Source organism: Aulonocara stuartgranti (genome assembly GCF_965226115.1).
Source record: "Aulonocara stuartgranti genome assembly, chromosome: 2".
NCBI classification, from domain to species: Eukaryota; Metazoa; Chordata; class Actinopteri; order Cichliformes; family Cichlidae; genus Aulonocara; species Aulonocara stuartgranti.
The window spans coordinates 6,408,160-6,427,712 of NC_138940.1; the positions used below are offsets into that span (position 1 = coordinate 6,408,160).

The window sequence follows — 19,553 nt, forward strand, 5'->3', positions numbered from 1 at the left end:
TTGAAGCTCTGCTCTAGGCACCTCGCTGCCAGTCAGGAACCTCAAAATGTACCGCTGGACTTCCAGACAAGACCATAGGGGCTTTCATTTGCCGATGTTCCACTACTCTCTTTTATTTATTTATATAGCCTTTCGTATTTTTCTTCTTCCTAACATCCCTCCCTAAAAGCTTTATGGTCCACTGGTCTGCTGCTTCTTTGTACTGTGTTCAAATTAAGTTGGGACTCTCTCTCAACTGTGGAGTTATGGAGTGGATGAGAGGAGTTTCAGAATAACTGCTTAAAGTGAGCGCCACACACTACGGCAATCTGTGGGTTGCATGGCTGGACAGTTTGTTTTAGTATAATGCCTTTAGTGTACCAATACTATTATTGCATCTATATATGTACAGTTCTGTGTCAAAACTCCTCATTTCTTTTTCTTTTTATTCCAAAGAGAAAAACTTTATTCTAATTTTTGAAAGTGATCTTAAACAATAGCTGTCCAGGCTTTCTGAGGCTCTTTTAAACCTTTTCTTTAGACATTTTTTGCTTTTTTTGGCTCATTTTCAGTTCATTCCTTAGGGCTGACCATTTTCAGAGAAATGTTGTCTGTATATGTTAATCCATGAACCCGTGTTCTGTATATATAAGAGCAAAGAACAGCTTTTAAGTTATGTCTTAACAAATCAATGAATTAATAAATAAATACAATTACCAAGAAAACCCAGTAAAATATATGTTTTCTAAAGAGCTATTAGCTGAAAGCTTAACATATATGGACATGGAGTCCTTAAAAAGATTTTGAGGACAAAACCTGCCAGTGGTCTGCTTTCACTGCTCTGAGTTTCTTTACTAGAGCACTTCTATGGAAACACAGCTAACATTAACAAGGACACCAGCTTCAATTAGGTTTCTTCATGGAAGTTTCCTCTTGTTAACCATCTTAGCCAACATATGTGATGTAGAGAAGAACAGCTCTGATCATGTTTGCTCTAACAAATCAGGCAATTTGAGCAGGTGCAGGCTGAGCAACACTTTCAGATTAAAATCTATAAGAATGTAAAATGTCCAACCAGCCTTTAATCCCCCTGTAGATATAGACAGTTCACCATGTCACTCACCGTTCAAGCTTTTTAATTCAGATGATCTGCATTTATGTTTTTTTGTGAATTTTTGCATTATAAAGATGGTTTAAGTTGCAGTTTTACAGTTAGACTCAAATTGAGTTGTCCTTATCTGGGTCTCAGTCATTGTGGCACTTTGGTGTTTTATTTTGACAGTCTCTTGATCGGTGTCTGTTCAGTTTTGCTTCCCCCTTGCTATGTCTACTCGTTCAAGCTGTGTTTCCATGTGTTTCCACTTCTTCCTCATACCTTTTCGGTGCCTCTGCAAATCCCTTAAAATCCTTCCTGGGGTCTCCATGTTTCCTCGTGTTCCAAGGCATTCCAGTCCCCCAGGTTTTCTGATTATTTCCATTTTATTTTCCCCAGTCGAAAAAAAAAGAAAAAAAAGAACAGCAACAGGACAAGCCTGTGCTTTATAGAATACGATATTAAACTAAACAAAGTACTTCAAATGAGCTCCATTTTAATCATATGCAGCAGAAATATTAATTACTTTAACACTGATGAAAGATATTTTTCTGCAGAATAATCATTTTAGCTTTTGATACAGGTTAATGTGTACTGACGTGTTTTATTGCTGTTTTTCATAAAGGAAAAGTTTGAAAAATTCTTCTACCACTTGTCATTTTCAGCTAATAATAAGTAATATTTGGTAATATAGTAGATATTTAACCAAAAGTAAAATGTTTTTCAGGAAGGAGTGCAGAAAGGTGAAGATATCCATGAAGAGTGCAGACAGGCTGCACAAATGCTATGTTTTAATCTAATCAAAATGATCTTATTGGAGGAAGATGTTTTTGTTTTTGTGTGTATTATTATTTATTAATTAATTAATTAATTTATTTGGGAGGGGGGGTCTCTGCTTGCCTATCATCAGTAATAGAAACTGATAAATGATCATATTTACTTATTTGCATAATTTCAGACTTAATAATTGTATATTTATATCTTTATATTTCAAAGTTAATAAGAATGCATTTATTACTACTCACTGAGTACTGTGTGTGTTTTTGCAGTGTAATGAAACTGAGGTTCTCATACAAAACTGTTTTTGTGTGTTTATTTTGCTCATTATACTTGTAGTGTCTAATTTGTGAACACGTGCAAAGGTCATGTCACATCGTGTAGCACGTTTGGGTGTTTTACCTGAAATAGTTGCAAGTTTTTTTAATGATGATTTTTTTTATTTTTATGATTTCAAGGATGAAATCTGGATTTTTAATGTAAAAGTGAAACATTTTGTGAAAACAGAAAGCAAAACAAAATGGTTTAAAGGGCAAAAATTGTTTCTCAGGATAATAAAGTGCAAAGTGCTGTGACAGGGCAGGGCTAAAAACATAAAAACAAAATTGTCAGTATGAGAAACCGGTGTTTTTCTGCTACAAGGATGTATTGCATTTTAAAGTAGGTAAGAAAGATTTTCTGTATTGGTCCTTACTAATCAGACAGCACTCCATGGCTTGTCCAGTAAGTGGTGCAGATGGTAGTTAGGATTGGCCATAATGGAAAACAATTTGGATGGTCAAAAAGTTGTTCTTCCTGATCAGTTAATTCACTCTTATGCATATCTTGAAAGATCTCAATGTCACCAGCAAATGTAGCCTCTTCTTCCCCTTATATTATATTATATACAGCCTTTCTGTTGGTCTTCTAGTTTAGCCTGTACTCCTCCATCACCTCACTTAAGCATCGCTTCCCAGGGTAGACCAGGGTTGGCCATGTAGCTGTGAAATTAGTCAGGATCTGTCTTTTCTTGTTCACATTCAGAAGCAGATTATTTCTGCTTGACCACTCCACAAAATCATTTGCTAGTGTTCTTTAATCCTCCTGCCCATCACTTATACACTCAACCACTGAACATAGTATTTCTGAAAGTGGAATGACCTGGAGTTGTACTGAAAGCTTGAGGTAAAGAGGAATAGATTCAGCCCGGTCCCTTGAGGACTTGCTGTACTGTTGTACCTTTTGTGCAAATAGAAGATAAATTAGGGGTTTGGCTATGGTCAGAGTGGTTGCCAAGCTTTCCAGCTTGCCAAATAAAACATAAAAAAGTAAGGAAAATGTATTTATATAGTGCTTTTGAAGACAAGAATCCAGTCATAATTTGCTTTACACAGGTATCAATAAAAACAGTTCATGCAAGGACAAAAATGAACAAACACAAACCAGTAAAACAACACAGAAAACAAAACACTACCTAATGCCTATCTGAACAGATGAGTTTTAAGTTGTTTTTTAAAGAATACTTTGTTTTGGAGCTAAGGATTTGAATGAACAATCCCTTGTAGATTTCAGATGGGTATGTAGAATCAAAAGAAGACCCCTGTCAGCAGAACTGAGAACCAAATGTTGTCAATTAATTGTGTATTTAACTAGTTTTGCATATAATGTAGCAAAACTAGTTTCACTAGTTTCAGTTTAATTAAATTAAATTTAACATTAAATTTAATTAATGTTAAATTTAATTTGCTACAACATGGTCTGTATCCCTTAATATAACCATCACTTAAAACATTCACACAAACACACTGTTAAAGGTCAAACTTCTGCAAAATTATTGTACGATTGGAGAGTGACTATATTGATCCATCACAAAATGAGAGAAAACAGGCGGAGGGAATTTATGTGTGTTGGGTTAAATTTGCATTTAAACGAAATGTAATCGCATGTTTGGAGAGACAGTAGTGATTCTCTCATCAATGTGTATGTGGAAGACCCTGTTCTGAGTGTGTGTAGAAAACACGGTGGGGAGCAGAGGTGATCGTATTGGGTATTGGCAATCTCGCAGGGTGACGATAAGATGATTGGACTATGGAGAAAATCGCCCAACTCCACATGAACATTCTGTTTCTCATCAAGCCCTACACTGGATAGTTTGTCCTTTGATTCAGCACTTTGAGCCCTCGCCTTCTTTTGCTCTCAAACATTAATGCTGAGCATGTATGTGACTATAATTAAAGTCTATGAAGGTCACAGACATTGAGAATGGGTTTCAGACTGTCTCTGTGTAAAGTGGTCTGTGACTTGCGAGGTTGCACATCCGACACAAAGTGAGAGAACGTGCCAGATGTGTCACAGTAAGTAGAAACATTTGGTTACCAACACGTTGTTTAACAGACAGCTGTTTGACTTCACTAAAGTTCAAGGTTTCGTTTTTATACAATACTACCTTAATGTCAAGCTGTATTGTCTCTTTTAGTTTAAGTTTATATATTTATGTTCCATCATCCTCTGATCCTCATTTTGATTGACAGATGTGTCAGCACAGGCTTCTGCCATCTGCTCGTCTCACCTCTACTAATTCAAGTCACTAACTTTAGAGAATTTTTTCATTAGAAATAGTAATATTTAACTACTTTTTTTTTTTTTAAATCAAAAAGCCAAAATTTTTTTACGTTAATTTACCTATTTGGTCTGTCAATCCTGCTTCAAAAGCTGCCTCGTTGTCGCTCTATCTACTCAGTTCAGTGCTTGCAGATGGTTTTTACTTAACCACAAGCTTTGGTCAAGTGAACTGACAACACTCCAAAACACAGATCAGAAGATGCTTTGGATTTTCTTCTCTCACTCCCTTGCTTTTCAGCTTGTCATGTTTGATATTGTAGGTGAGATACTGTACAAGATAAAAGCTAGATGTTGGTTGTTTATAGCGTTTGGTAGCTTTGCAATACATAGGGTAACAGTATGTGTCATATTGTCATCTTCATATTCATATTTCACTTCCCCTTCTCATTTTTGCGTGTCCATTTGTGTGTGTGCATGCTTGTGTGTGTGCCTTCTGTTGCACTTTCTGTATCTGTTTCAGCTATAGACAATATATTTTTTTATTTGGGGGGGGGGGAATTACCAGGAAATACTAGCAAATACTTTATATGGATGAAAGAGTTGGTAATAAGTTATCAGCTAACATTAGCTAGCTTGCTTAATAAGCTGGGTAATTGACTAAAAAGACACTACAGTAGTCTGTTGTTCTAATATTAAATGCAAGTGATCCAAAAAGCACCAATGGTACACACAGTGAAAAGGTCCAGTTCAATGACTTGGAAGTAGTGGATGAGGTCTAGCAGATGCCAGCTCCAGCTGGCTTGTGTGGGGACACCTGTTAATCAATGTTGCCACACACCTAACTCCCCCGCTTAACCAGATGGATGAGTTATAATAAATAAATTCCACCCTCTCAGAGTTCTGATGAGGGAGAAAATGTTCACAGATGTTAAAACAGTTTTTGTGCCTATACTGAAATATACTTTTTAACCCTGTAAAGTCAGACATATGAACATGGGAATCTATCCGGTCTTTAAGTGATGACGTGACGAATCCTACTTCCGGGCCTAAAGTAGTCTGCGTTTAATATGGCTTTTGTGTTGTAAACATGTTTAATATTTTCTTCTGTTTAATCTCAAAAAGCTCCTAAAACAGTCAGTGATCACTGTTGACCTCCCTCGGCTTTTATTACTGCTAATCATTTATTTAAGCTCAGTTTTTAAAACCTTTAGGATGTAACTACAGCCCAGTCCATGCAGCAGTATATGAATACTTTTTTGTGCATGTTTGTGTGCGTTTGTGTGACCTCCTGCCCACAAAAGGGTCATAAAAGCAGGAAGTTTACTAAACAAGAAAACAGAACCTTCATATAGGATGTGCCTATAATAAAACACAGACTGGGGATGTCACGGGCTGCAATGGCAGACCGTGGAGTTGCAGTGAAAGTAGGGCCCAAATGCGAGACTCTTAGTGAAGGACAGTGGATTTATTGACAGGGGGTGGAAAACAACTATATACAAAATCCCGGCACTGTGGTCCCATGGCGATTCTCCCTGAATCCCACACAGTGCAGATGTTCGTGAAAGGTGAAACAGTGGCGACTCCAAAAACTCCCACATGGTGACTTCCAAAACACACGCCGCTCCAGATTCCTGGTAACACAAACACATACAAGTTAGCAGGGAATCTACGTTCTCAAAGGTTTATACCAAGTCCACAGATGTACTGACGAGTTCTGACTCAAGGATCCCGCGTCGGCCTCAGCTCAGCTACAGTCTTAAATGCCGCTCCCTTGACGAGCGTAATCTGCTGCAGCTGGCAGAGGACGACGAGCGGCAGGTGTGGTTGTTTCTAGAGCAGAAACACTTCCGGATTCGCAGTCTCCTCAGCACACCAAAACCTCCGGAAGCTCACATGGAGAAACATGGAGAAGGAGAGAAAACCAAAACACCACACGGAAAATATAAACGTACACTAAAATACATGAGACCCAGGCCATGACAGGGGAGGTCAACAGAAACAGAAGAATGTCTTTGATCATACAGTTTCAACTAAGACTTACAAATTTAAGTAACACAATGACAACATTTAACAATTTGACCCCAACAGGCATTAATTTCAATACTCAGCGGGACACAAATAATGTTTTTGAAGACTTTTCCCAAAAGTTACACTTCTGCCATCATCTTTGCTGTTGTAAAAATTCTCTCATAAATTGAAATTCTGAAATTAAAAGTGCATCTTTCTTTTACTCTGTTGCTATTCATCCAGCCTAGCAGAGACCATGGATACCATAATCTGCCACAGTCCGTCACTTTACCACAATACTGCAAACTACTCATTTAAGACTGCACTTAGTATCCAATATTATTATTTTTTGGCCTTTTTCTGGCTTTTATTCAATAGTTACAGTTAAGAGTGACAGAAAAGCAGAGGGAGAGAGAGAGAGAGAGGGGAAGACATGCAGGCAAAGGAACCCGGGCCGTCCACTCTCAGCCAAACAGCATGTGGTCGCCTGCTCACCCCAGTGAACTAAACTGGCGCCCTTATAAACTTTTTAATAACATGGAATTGGTAAATATTTCAGAACATAAGCTATTTAGATAACCTAAACAATGCATCATGTATCTGATTAAACAATATAAAATTAATCAGGACATTACATGTAAGCGTTGAATTTCCAAATTATATAGGGTCACTTGTCAAGCGGTCCTTAACTTTGAGAATAATCTCTCATCTAATGTTCCTGCCTTCTCTTTCTTACATCTTCTGCATTTGAAAGTAAAATGATTGCACATCAACACGTTTTCTTTCTTGGTTATTTAGCCAGTGTGCATTTAGTTAGCAGACATACTGTGTGCCAGAATGCTCTGAAACAGTTTGTCATATTTGTTGAGTTGTTTGAAACATTGAATTGGGAATTACTTGCCAGTTCAAACAGTTACTCCTTTTTATGCTGGCTCTTCTTCTGTAGTGCTAGCTAGATGCAGAAGTAAGCAAACACAAACTTACTGGCATCTAAACCATGAATGTATGATAGGAATGGGATGGAAAAAAGGATCTGTACAATTAGGATTTTAAGTGTCTCTGGCATCAGCTAAAAAGATCACCAGACTGCAGCACATGAAAGCTAAGCTTGATTGAAAATATTTAGCAGAATATCTTAACTGCTATTTTTTGGCTGGATTTTTAGAAATGTATTTTATGTATCCAGGGCATCCAGTTCTCTGGGTCTTGTGTATAGTACCTTTAGTGTATAAATTGTGCATTTCCTTATGTCACATGACTAAATTCCTCTGTAATTTCTGAGTTTCTACATTCTTTTATGGGGGTGAATCGCAAGAATGTTGGTTGGAACGTAAAAGGAATTTAAAAATCAGGGAATAGAGGCCAAATTTCTCAAAGTAGTTCAAAATGACTTTAACAGTTAATTTACTTTTTTTGACACAATATTGCAAAATAGCTGGGGGAAAAAACTGTCCAAAAACTGCCTCTTTGTTACACATGTGACATTGAGGAGCTTAGCATCTTAACTGTGAAAATTTCTGAAATGGCAAAATTGATGGGCACTTACGCCATCTTCGAGTTGTCTTCTTCCTCTAATTATTACATTATTCTTTCCTGCTTTTAGTGGTCTAAAGTGTTACAAAGTATTTCAGCCCAGTTGGAAAAACTTTTAACTGTGTGCAATCTCCTTCTACCAGGGTGTCACTTTTAATGCATGACTGACTGCTCATTAAATACCTAGCTTGCCTTAAGAAAATAGACAATTGCCAGGATCTCTGTGGTTCTGTGGTGCTTGACGATGAAAGAAGTAGGTATTTCCTGTTGTTAAATATTTTTTTGACAATATACGAGATCATGTTGATCCATGTGATGAAGAAATACAGTTTTTACAAATTATTTAACAACAGATGACCCCCCACCCCCCACCCACCCACCCCCCACGAATTGTAAAGTGGCAGTAACAATATATTTAAATTAAATTAAGTTACCAGTATATTCTGGCCAGGCAATAAATATAACATATGCTGGGGCTCTTAATATGTCTCTGACCTTAGTTTGATGCTGTAATATCTCATTTGTGTCTCCAGACAAGAGAGACACAAATGCATAGGGTCAAAGAGAAACATGACAAAGTTGTCAGAAAACTGTTGATTGCAAATGTGAAAATAACACTTAAGAGTAAGGGTTCTTTTTCAATCTGTCAGCATTTTTAATGTCTGAAAAATGACATTTTAAAAGTGAAGAGAAGGGAGAAATACCCTTCAACTATGTTACGAGTGTTGAAGTTGCATAGTTTGCTCACCAGTGGTGACTCCAACTTCCCTGCTGGGAACATAAGTGGCTTTGTGTCTCAAGGGGAATAACCAGATGACCTCAGCAGAGTCGGTTAGTGCACATACAAATAATAATTACTCTGTGATGATTTGGTTCAGGCCGGAACCAATGACCTGACTTGTAGCTACATTCTCAGTTAAATACATTTTATTGAAGAATGTGGAATAGTTGGAAAATAAGGGACTGGGAATAAAGAAAGGCCTCAATGCAAGGGGAATCACAGAAGCGCTGCCAGAGAAGAGAGTGGAAGTTAGCCAAGCTTCCAACAGGTAGGTAGTGTAGCAGTGAGTTATAGATAAATCTTTTGTCTTACTTGTTATGGCAGGCAGGCAGAGTGTGAAGGGAGTACAGAGTCAGCAGGAATGTTCCAGACAGTTGGCAGGTGGATAGGTAAGCTGGAGCTGTTGCTGCAACAGTGGTGCAGAGGGTAGCTGATTTACAGAAGCGGTCCACAGAGTGCTGGTAAGTAATCTTCCAAACAGACGAGCTCCTAGCATGGCTTCAAGGGTAAATAGCTGCAAGGGACACAGAGATTGCACGTTACCAAGCGAAAACATCCAAAACAGATACAAGAAAAAGGCAGTCTGATTGTCACCATGATGACGGGGACAGTCTGCCAGAGAACTATGGCATCACCTGTCCTTGATATACTAGCTTGCCTTATGACACGTTTGTAAACAGGTGTGAGGGGAGAGACTCACACCAGGAAACACCATCCCTGGGTGGAGACCACACATAGTCACCTCAGTAACTCCACCTGAGAATTGATTAATAGGGTAACAAAAAGAAAGAAGGAAAAAACAAAACTAAAATCATCCTAGTGAAACCATAACATACACGTAACAAATGTTTTTTTGACAAACTGATAAAATAAAGTTTTTTATGATGAAACCCCAAATCTATTTTAGTCCTGGTATTTTCGTTTGAGGAAGATCAAAACTTTTTTTAAAGGAGGGGATGCCAACATGTTTCTTTCCTGGAAGAGCCTGACAAGTTTGTCAGAGCATCTCTGGTTTACATGCAGATGAACACGGTTTGTTTTTTTGTATTCTTTTCCTTGTGCTGCTTTTGCCTTTACCTGTTGTCATGGCAAATCTTCAACTATGTGCTTACCTGCATTATACTGACTATAGATTTCAAAGCACAGAATTCTAAAGATCCTTCTTTTTCTCTGCTACAACTTTAATCCTGACATCTATAAAGCATGATAGGTTGTTTCACTGTGCTATGGGCCCCTAACCTTGACAGTGTCAGGCCAATGCTCTATCTATTGAGCAACACAGGTAATAAAACCTAATCCTGGAAGTGTTAGTGCAACCCTCTGCCTGCAGAGCTCCAGAGGACACGGGATATCTAAAGATGGAAGTATTGAAACATCTCAATAAGCAGAATGAGATGTAGCAGAAAGTAAGGAGATAAAGTAAAGGACAAGGACAAAAACATAACATATGATGTGCAAGATCCCTGTCCACCAGCAGAAAAATCTCTGTTTGATTTCTCTGGTGGAGGAGGGAAGAGGTGCCCTTGTGGTTTAAAGATACTGTGCTATAATTAAAAAGTCACAGCTTAAATCCCATCAGCGGAAAACGCATTCATTGACAGCCATTGTTCCTGTTAAAATGTCTTTACTGCTCTATTTCTGTTACATTTTGCATGCATGAAGCAGTGTGGTTATTGACCATACTCCGGTTAAGGTTTAATGTGGATTAAATTATTCAAAAAGAAGCTATCACCATCTAATTGAGTATCCCAGTGAAAAGGCTGGTGTAATATTTCCACCTCTACCCTCTATATTGGGCAAAGTAGATGGCTTTCAGTACCAACAGATATCAATATCCCAGAGATAATTTGCGCAAGCGCCTGTAAATAACTTGACAAATAGGCTTGTTAATGCAAATTCTGAAATCTCAGGGCTTCTCAATAAGGGTCACCTACTCTGCTTGATTATTCAGGGACAATAACATTTTAATGCTAAGCATTGGAGGTTGCTTCTGAATATTGTGGATCATCTATGAGGCAATTAAATGAATGCAGAACCTAATGTTCAGTCTAATAAATTAGCTCACTCTGCATAGAGCAATAGTGCTAAATGTTTTACATTTTTATGAAAATCATATTTTAGCTGTTATTGGCTTACTTTTTTTTTAAGCTGACAGTTAAAAGGTTGACAGTTAAAATTTTTAATCAGAAAATGTTGGTAGTCATGTAATCACATTTATTTTATGACCTGATGGAGACTGTAAAAATGAGTTCAGTCCGATTTTAATATTAAAGCTTCAAGAAGTTTAGGTGGGACACACATAACTCAACTCTTAATGGAGTAAGAGTTCTTATCTCCCTAAAGCGTCATAGTTGGTGACATGTTGGAATGGACATTTTCACAGTACTCTAATTTTGTCTTGTCTTATAAATTCACCACACCTTTGTCTTTTGTGTTTATGTTCAGCTTCAGCCAGGATGGCAGAAAGAGAATTTTTGTTCAAAAAGATTTATCTAGAAGAATTTGAAGTTCTAGGTTTGTGTATGTGAACCTTTAGAGGCTCAGCTCGCCTTTGCTCTCCCTGTATTGCCTGAGGGCCTTCCATCATTGGAGTCCAAGACAAGCTTCAAGGTCAGAAGCATCCTCTGGTATAGGCTCACCTTCCAGCCAGATGACCTGGTGTCCCCCCATTACCTCCGTGTTGGTATTACCAAGGTGTACTTAATGAATAGTGTATAAAACAGTAGATTCTTGTGTGTAAAGGAAGAGAGTGGATTTTTATCATCTGTACTTAACAACTGATTGAGTGAATTAAATAATTATTAAATATAACACTATAAACCTCTTACAGCATCGTCACTCGTCTCCAGATTCTGACCCTTTTGTAGTATTAATTTATTTAATATTGTCCAACTTCGTAGTATTTAATCCTGAACTTATCAGGAAACAGCAACTATGTTCACCAAACAGTGCACATCATATAGACAAGATGAAAGACACTTTTTTCTTTTGCTTTGCAGTTTGATGTTTGTTTTTAAATTATTTACACTTGTTTGATCATTACGATTAATTTGAATGACACTCTCAATGCAATTTGTAAAAAGGGCATCTGCATCTTGTTCTGGAATCGTGTTACTTTTATCTATACTATAAACAAAGTCTCAGGAGGTCATTGCCTCCCTTCAGGAATTGATGACTAACTGTCACATTTGTTGATCTCATGGAATATTATTAGTTGTTATTATATGCAAAATGACTTAAAGTAAATAAACACTGTATACAACACTGTGTACAAACTGAGCAATCTGACCTCAATGCTTTTGTTTAGTGTTTTATATTTTTAACTCAGAAAGCTATTTAAACAAAATACCCCTCTATTTCCTCTACAACATTCAAATCACACTGTCCACTTGACTTCCACAGCTTTAGATCTCATAGTTGGAGATAAAATCTCATCAACAAACACATTGCAAGAGATCAGATCAATGTGCTTATGTTTTTATTTTCATTTTTTCCCCTTCTCTTAGATCAAATCTCTAGATAAGCTACAAAACAACAACAACAACAAAAAACACTTAACCATTTTAAGTCAAGACAGTAGCATGTCTGGCTATAGCTATTCTTGTCACAGACAGAAATCAAGGCAGCTGATACAACCAGCTATCATCTCACCTGTATTAGCTTTTTAACTTAAAATAGCCTTTTTGTACATGCTGGTATCCACCAATCATACATTTTATTAAGCAGCTTAACTATTTGTAATAAATAAATGTGCCATTGTTTGGGGAAAATTGAAAACCTGTTTAACTGAAAAGAAATCCAAAGACTGATTTCACAATATCAAAAAATGAAATAATACACAGGGTTACTACCAGTATACTGCAAGCACAGCAGCCTGGCAGGCTTAAATTGCTCTCTAAAGGAAACGAGTACCAAGATTTTTTTCTTTAAACTTTATCAGAAAATAGCTACAGACGTAAAGTTAGCCAGCCTTTTGTTCTTATTAATCACGTTGAGACGTCTAAAAACAGCTCAAAATGACTTTAAAGGGGAACAAAGAACCAGACTAATGTTATTAGTGAGACATCACTATATATATATATATGTATAGTGTGTGTGTGTGTGTGTGTGTGTGTGTGTGTGTGTGTGTGTGTGTGTGTGTGTGTGTGTGTGTGTGTGTGTGTACTTGTTTTCATGACATCTTAGGACAATTTTATGATAACACACTCACAAAATGAGGACGCTCAGAAAAATGAGGACATTTTTGAGGTCCTCATTTTTCTGAGCCTTCTAAAGTGTTCTAGAGGCTCCCAACATGCTCCCAAACCAAAAATCTCAAAAGTCCTGAAACATCACAATTTTATGAAAAAGTGTGTTTAAGTGTGTTTAGCGTTTTTGCTCACTTTCAGTTTCGCCGCCTACTGGCCAGTTTTGGAACTTAACACACTTTAAACACACTTTCAGTGACGTCACTCTGCGAGTCCTCATATTGTAGGTGTGTCAGACACAATAACACATTTGACCCAGGTTATACCCTTCTGGGGCTTAGCGGACACATGCGTGGACAGCACCTTTTAGTTCTTATGTCCAAAGTCGTATTCAATGTTGAAATGGAGGTGAACTTTATTTCAATCATTCGTGGAATAGTAACAGATGAATTTTGAGGCTTCTGAAAATTGTTCGTTCAAACCTTGCCAATTAAACAATCATTCTAACACACATCAAAAACTTTTCACATTTTTATACATATTAAGGTGAGCTATAAGCAAGGGTAACAACAGTTAAATCAGGCAAATCTTGACAAAAATGAAGGTCTTTAGATTCAGTTATCAGTACCTGCACAGCTTGGTTTCTTTTGTTGTTGACAAAATGTATCGAAATATAAAGTTTCAACATTTGTCTAATTATATTACTATTAATTAATGAGTCTTACTTCTCAAGATCAATGCACAAATTGTCTGACCTTCACTATGCAGAATGATGTGTGTGCAGATTTTGACCCTTGAAGAGTTTATATTAATCTACATTAATATAATTGCATCTGCAATCTGCAGTTGAACTTGGAGATTCCTGCCGCTGTCATCTGATTCAGTATGATCATCAGGCTCAGTCTCGACTCTGTGTATCTACAAGAATTGATGAAAAAAGTCAACACTTTATTAATTATATTTTAAATTCAACTTACCTTATACTTTTTACAATATAGTATAAAATGCATATTGTTTCTTTAAAAACTAATAACACACTATTAAAAACTGCAGAATGCACAATTCCAGCTTCATTTAGTAATTCAATTAGTAAATAAAAGTGAGTAATTAAGTCACTTAATTAACTAAGCAACTGTAAATGTCACAGAAGTACAATTCAATTTCAATTCAATTTTATTTATATAGCACCAAATCACAAAAAAAGTCGCCTCAAGGCGCTTCATAGATACAGAGAAAAACCCAACAATCATATGACCACCTATGAGCAAGCGCTTTGGCGACAGTGGGAAGGAAAAACTCCCTTTTAACAGGAAGAAACCTCTGGCAGAACCAGGCTCAGGGAGGGGCGGCCATCTGTTGCGACTGGTTGGGGTGAGAGAAGGAAAACAGGATGAAAGACATGCTGTGGAAGAGAGACAGAGGTTAATAACAGATATGATTCAATGCAGAGAGGTCTATTAACACATACTGAGTGAGAAAGGTGACTGGAAAGGAAAAACTCAATGCATCATGGGAATCCCCGGCTGCCTACGTCTATTGCAGCATAACTAAGGGAGGATTCAGGGTCACCTGGTCCAGCCCTAACTATATGCTTCAGCTAAAAGGAACGTTTTAAGCCTAATCTTGAAAGTAGAGATAGTGTCTGTCTCCCGAATCCAAACTGGAAGCTGGTTCCACAGAAAAGGGGCCTGAAAACTGAAGGCTCTGCCTCCCATTCTACTTTTAAATACTCTAGGAACAACAAGTAAGCCTGCAGTGTGAGAGCGAAGTGCTCTAATAGGGTGATATGGTACTACAAGGTCATTAAGATAAGATGGGGCCTGATTATTTAAGACCTTGTATGTGAGGAGTAGAATTTTGAATTTAATTCTGGATTTAACAGGAAGCCAATGAAGGGAAGCCAAAACAGGAGAAATCTGCTCTCTTTCTAGTCCCTGTCAGTACTCTTGCTGCAGCATTTTGGATTAGCTGAAGGCTTTTCAGGGAGTTTTTAGGACATTCTGATAATAATGAATTACAGTAGTCCAGCCTGGAAGTAACAAATGCATGAACTAGTTTTTCAGCGTCACTAAGAGACAGGATATTTCTAACTTTAGAGATGTTGCACAAATGAAAGAAAGCAGTCTTACATATTTGTTTAATATGTGCATTGAAGGACATGTCTTGGTCAAAAATGACTCCAAGGTTCCTCACAGTATAACTGGAGGCCAAGGTAATGCCATCCAGAGTAAGAATCTGGTTAGATACCATATTTCTAAGATTTTCAGGGCCGAGTACAATAACCTCAGTTTGATCTGAATTAAGAAGCAGAAAGTTAGCGGCCATCCAGGTCTTTATGTCTTTAAGACATTCCTGCACTTTAACTAATTGGTGTGTGTTATCTGGCTTCATGGACAGATAGAGCTGGGTGTCATCTGCATAGCAGTGAAAATGTATGCTATGTCTTCTAATGATACTGCCTAGGGGAAGCATGTATAATGTAAACAGAATTGGTCCTAGCACTGAACCCTGTGGAACTCCATAATTGACCTTAGTGGGTGAAGAGGACTCTCCATTTACATGAACAAATTGTAGTCTATTAGACAGATATGATACAAACCACTGGAGTGCAGTACCTGTAATATCTACAGCATGCTCTAATCGCTCTAATAGGATATTATGGTCAACAGTATCGAACGCTGCACTAAGGCCTAGCAGGACAAGCACAGAGATGAGTCCACTGTCAGAGGCCATAAGAAGATCATTTGTAACCTTCGCTAAAGCGGTTTCTGTGCTGTGATGAACTCTGAAACCTGACTGAAACTCTTCAAATAAGCCATTCCTCTGCAGATGATCTGTTAGCTGTTTGACAACTACTCTTTCAAGGATTTTTGATATGAAAGGAAGGTTGGAGATTGGCCTATAATTAGCTAAGACTGCTGGGTCTAGAGATGGCTTTTTGAGTAAAGGTTTAACTACAGCCAGCTTGAAGGCCTGTGGTACATAGCCGATTATTAGAGATAGGTTGATCATATTTAAGATTGAAGCATTAATTAATGGCAGGACTTCTTTGAGCAGTTTTGTAGGAATGGGGTCTAAAAGACACGGAGGATTGGAGGAAGTAATTATAGAAGTTAACTCAGAAAGATCAATTGGAGAAAAAGAGTCTAACTTAACATCAACGGTACTAAAAGTAGCTGTAGATAATGTTACATCTGTGGGATGATTATTGGTAATTTTTTTCTCTAATGATAAGAATTTTATTTGTGAAGAAGTTCATGAAGTCATTACTAGTTAACGATGGTTGGCTCAAAAGAGCTCTGACTGTTTGTCAGCCTGGCTACAGTGCTGAAGAGAAACCTGGGGTTGTTCTTATTGTCTTCAATCAGTGACAAATAGTAAGATGTTCTGGCTTTGCGGGGGGCTTTCTTATAAATCAGCAAAATATTTCTCCAATTATGATGATCCTCTAAATTTGTGACACGCCATTTCCTCTCCAGCTTACGAGTCATCTGCTTTAGGTTACGTGTTTGAGAATTATACCACAGAGTCAGGTACTTCTGATCTGAGACCTTAGTTTTCACAGGAGCTACAGTATCCAGAGTCATATGTAGTGAGGAGGTAAAATTATTATTAACAAGATAATTGACCTCTGTTGGGGTAGCGTTCAGATAGCTGCTCTGCTCTGTGTTGGTACAGGTCATTGAAGATGATAACAGTGGGTGGATTACATTCTTAAACATAGTTACAGCGCTTTCAGAAAGACATCTGTGATAAAGTCTACTCTCCACTGCTGTGTAATCAATTATTGTAAATGTAAATGTTATCAGGAAATGATCAGACAGGAGAGGGTTTTCAGGAAACACTGTTAAATGTTCAGTTTCTATGCCATATGTTAAAAACAAGATCTAGAGTGTGATTAAAGTGGTGGGTGGGTTCTTTTACATGTTGAGAGAAGCCAATTGAGTCTAATAACAGATTAAATGCCATGTTGAGGCTGTCATTCTTAGCATCTACATGGATGTTAAAATCACCCACAATAATTATTTTATCTGAGCTGAGCACTAAATCAGATAAAAAGTCTGAGAAATCAGAGAGAAACTCTGTGTAAGGCCCAGGTGGACAATTAGATGATAACAAATAAGACTGGTTTCTAAAAATTTTCAGCTGGGGTGGACAATGCTAAGCATCAGGCTTTCAAATGAATTAAAAGTCTGTCTTGGTCTTTCATTAATTAATAGGCTGGTGTGAAAAATTGCTGCCACACCGCCCCCTCGGCCTGTGCTTCGAGGTTTCTGGTAGTTAGAATGACTCGGGGGTGTTGATTCATTTAAACTAACATAATCATCCTGCTAAAACCAGGTTTCTGTAAGGCAGAGTAAATCGATTTGTTGATCAATTATTAAGTCATGTACTAACAGAGACTTGGAGGAGAGAGACCTAATATTTAATAATCCACATTTCACTGTTTTACTCTTTAGTTAGGATGTGGATACTGTATTGTTCTTTCTTTGTAATTGTTTATGTTTAAGTTGTTTGTTGCTGGTTTTTAGTTTGTTTTTTGTCTTTTTGGAAGCTGACACAGTCTCTATGGAGATGGGTTTTTGGGGGGGTAGCAGGAGGAGAGAAGCTGCAGAGAGGCGTGTAAGACTGCAACTCTGCTTCCTGGTCCCAACTCTGGATAGTCATATTATGGGGGGTTTAATTAATTTGTCCATATTTCTAGAAATGAGAGCTGCCGTCTCTCCTTATAAGACCAGGTTTCCTCCAGAAGGTTTGCCAATTATCTATGAAGCCCACATCGTTTCTGGGACACCACTCAGACAGCCAGCAATTTAAGGAGAACATGCGGCTAAACATGTCACTCTTGGTCTGATTGGGGAGGGGACCAGAGAAAACTACAGAGTCCCACATTGTTTTGGCAAAGTTACACACCGATTCAATATTGATTTTAGTGACCTCCGATTGGCGTAACCGGGTGTCATTACTGCCGACGTGAATTATGATTTTACTGAATTTACGTTTACCCTTAGCCAGCAGTTTTAAATTTCCTTCAATGTCGCCTGCTCTGGCCCCTGGAAGACAATTGACTATGGTTTCCGGTGTCTCTAGCTTCACATGTCTGAGAACAGAATTGCCAATTACCAGAGTTTGACCCCCGACGGGTGTGTCGCCGAGTGGGGAAAAACGGTTAGACATATGTATGAATTTGAGGAGTGGACCCAAAATGCTGACACAAAGGAACGTGAAAGAAAATTTGAATATTAACAGAAAGCAAGCCGTTTATTAATCTCTACTTTTAAGATTAGGCTTCAAACTTTCCTTTTTGCTAAAGCATATAGTTAGGGCTGGATCAGGTGACCCTGGATCCTCCCTTAGTTGTGCTGCAATAGACGTAGGCAGCCGGGGGATTCCCATGAAGCACTGAGTTTTTTCCTTTCCAGTCACCTTTCTCACTCACTGTGTGTTAATAGACCTCTCTGCACTGAATCATACTTGTTATTAATCCACAGCATGTCTTTGTCCTGTCTTCCTTTTCTCACCCCAACTGGTCACAGCAGATGCCCGCCGCTCCCTGAGCCTGGTTCTGCTGGAGGTTTCTTCCTGTTAAAAGGGAGTTTTTCCTTCCCACTGTCGCCAAAGCGCTTGCTCATAGGTGGTCCTATGATTGTTGGGTTTTTCTCTGTATCTATTATTGTGCGATCTACTGTACAATATAAAGCGCCTTCAGGCGATTGTTGTTGTGATTTGGCGCTATATAAATAAAATTGAATTGAAATTAAAAGATTACAAAACAAAAGGCAGAGGTGAAGCTAAACAATAACCTAACCTGGGGAAAATATTTTTTATTAAAAAAAACAAACAAACCATGAAACCTGACATGGATACAAAGATACCTGGAACATGGAAACGTGGCACCAAAGACAACAGATGACCTGACACTGAACAAATGAGGACAGGACTTACAGTGGCTTGCAAAAGTATTCGGCCCCCTTTAACTTTCCCACATTTTGGCACATTACAGCCACAAACATGAATCAATTTTATTGGAATTCCACGTGAAAGACCAATACAAAGTGGTGTACACGTGAGAAGTGGAACAAAAATCATACATGATTCCAAACATTTTTTACAAATAAATAACTGAAAAGTGGGGTGTGCGCAATTATTCAGCCCCCTGAGTCAATACTTTGTAGAACCACCTTTTGCTGCAATTGGATTCCATTAAAATTGATTTGTGTCACGGCTGGGAAGGCGAGCCGTGTGGTGTGGAGGAAGGAGGACCCAAGATGCAAGCAGTGGATGAAAATGCTAGTGAAGTTTATTTACAAGGTGTAGTGGCAAACAAGCAGTGGGGCATGACAAATAACTGAAGACACCTAAACTGGGAAGAACTAAAATAACAGACCTGGGTGCATACGACAAAGGGATGCGCGGCAGCCGCCGAGCAGGACACCGAGTAACAGGCAGGAGAACACACAGGGCTTAAATACACACACCAGTAATCAGGGGATGAGAGACAGGAGGGCAACACGGCTGGGTGGAATCAGAGCTGACGGGACAGGGGAAACGTAAACTGAACACACTCACATCAGACAGAGACCTTCACAATAAAACAGGAAACTCAGACACGGGGAACCAAACAAGACACAGAACTAAACAGACAGATTCACAA

At 38.2% G+C, this 19,553-nt stretch overlaps 1 long non-coding RNA gene across 1 annotated transcript in view; it reads right to left on the reverse strand.

The window, feature by feature from the left end:
• Positions 1 to 6,191: 6,191 nt before the first annotated feature.
• The window catches only part of LOC309689683, a 56,418-nt gene continuing 43,056 nt past the window's right edge, over positions 6,192 to 19,553 (reverse strand). The window contains exons 2-3 of the long non-coding RNA XR_014271500.1: positions 9,024 to 9,225; positions 6,192 to 6,278 (exon numbers count right to left, since the gene is read on the reverse strand). This is a non-coding gene — a long non-coding RNA (uncharacterized lncRNA). The remainder of the gene's footprint in view (positions 6,279 to 9,023; positions 9,226 to 19,553) is intronic.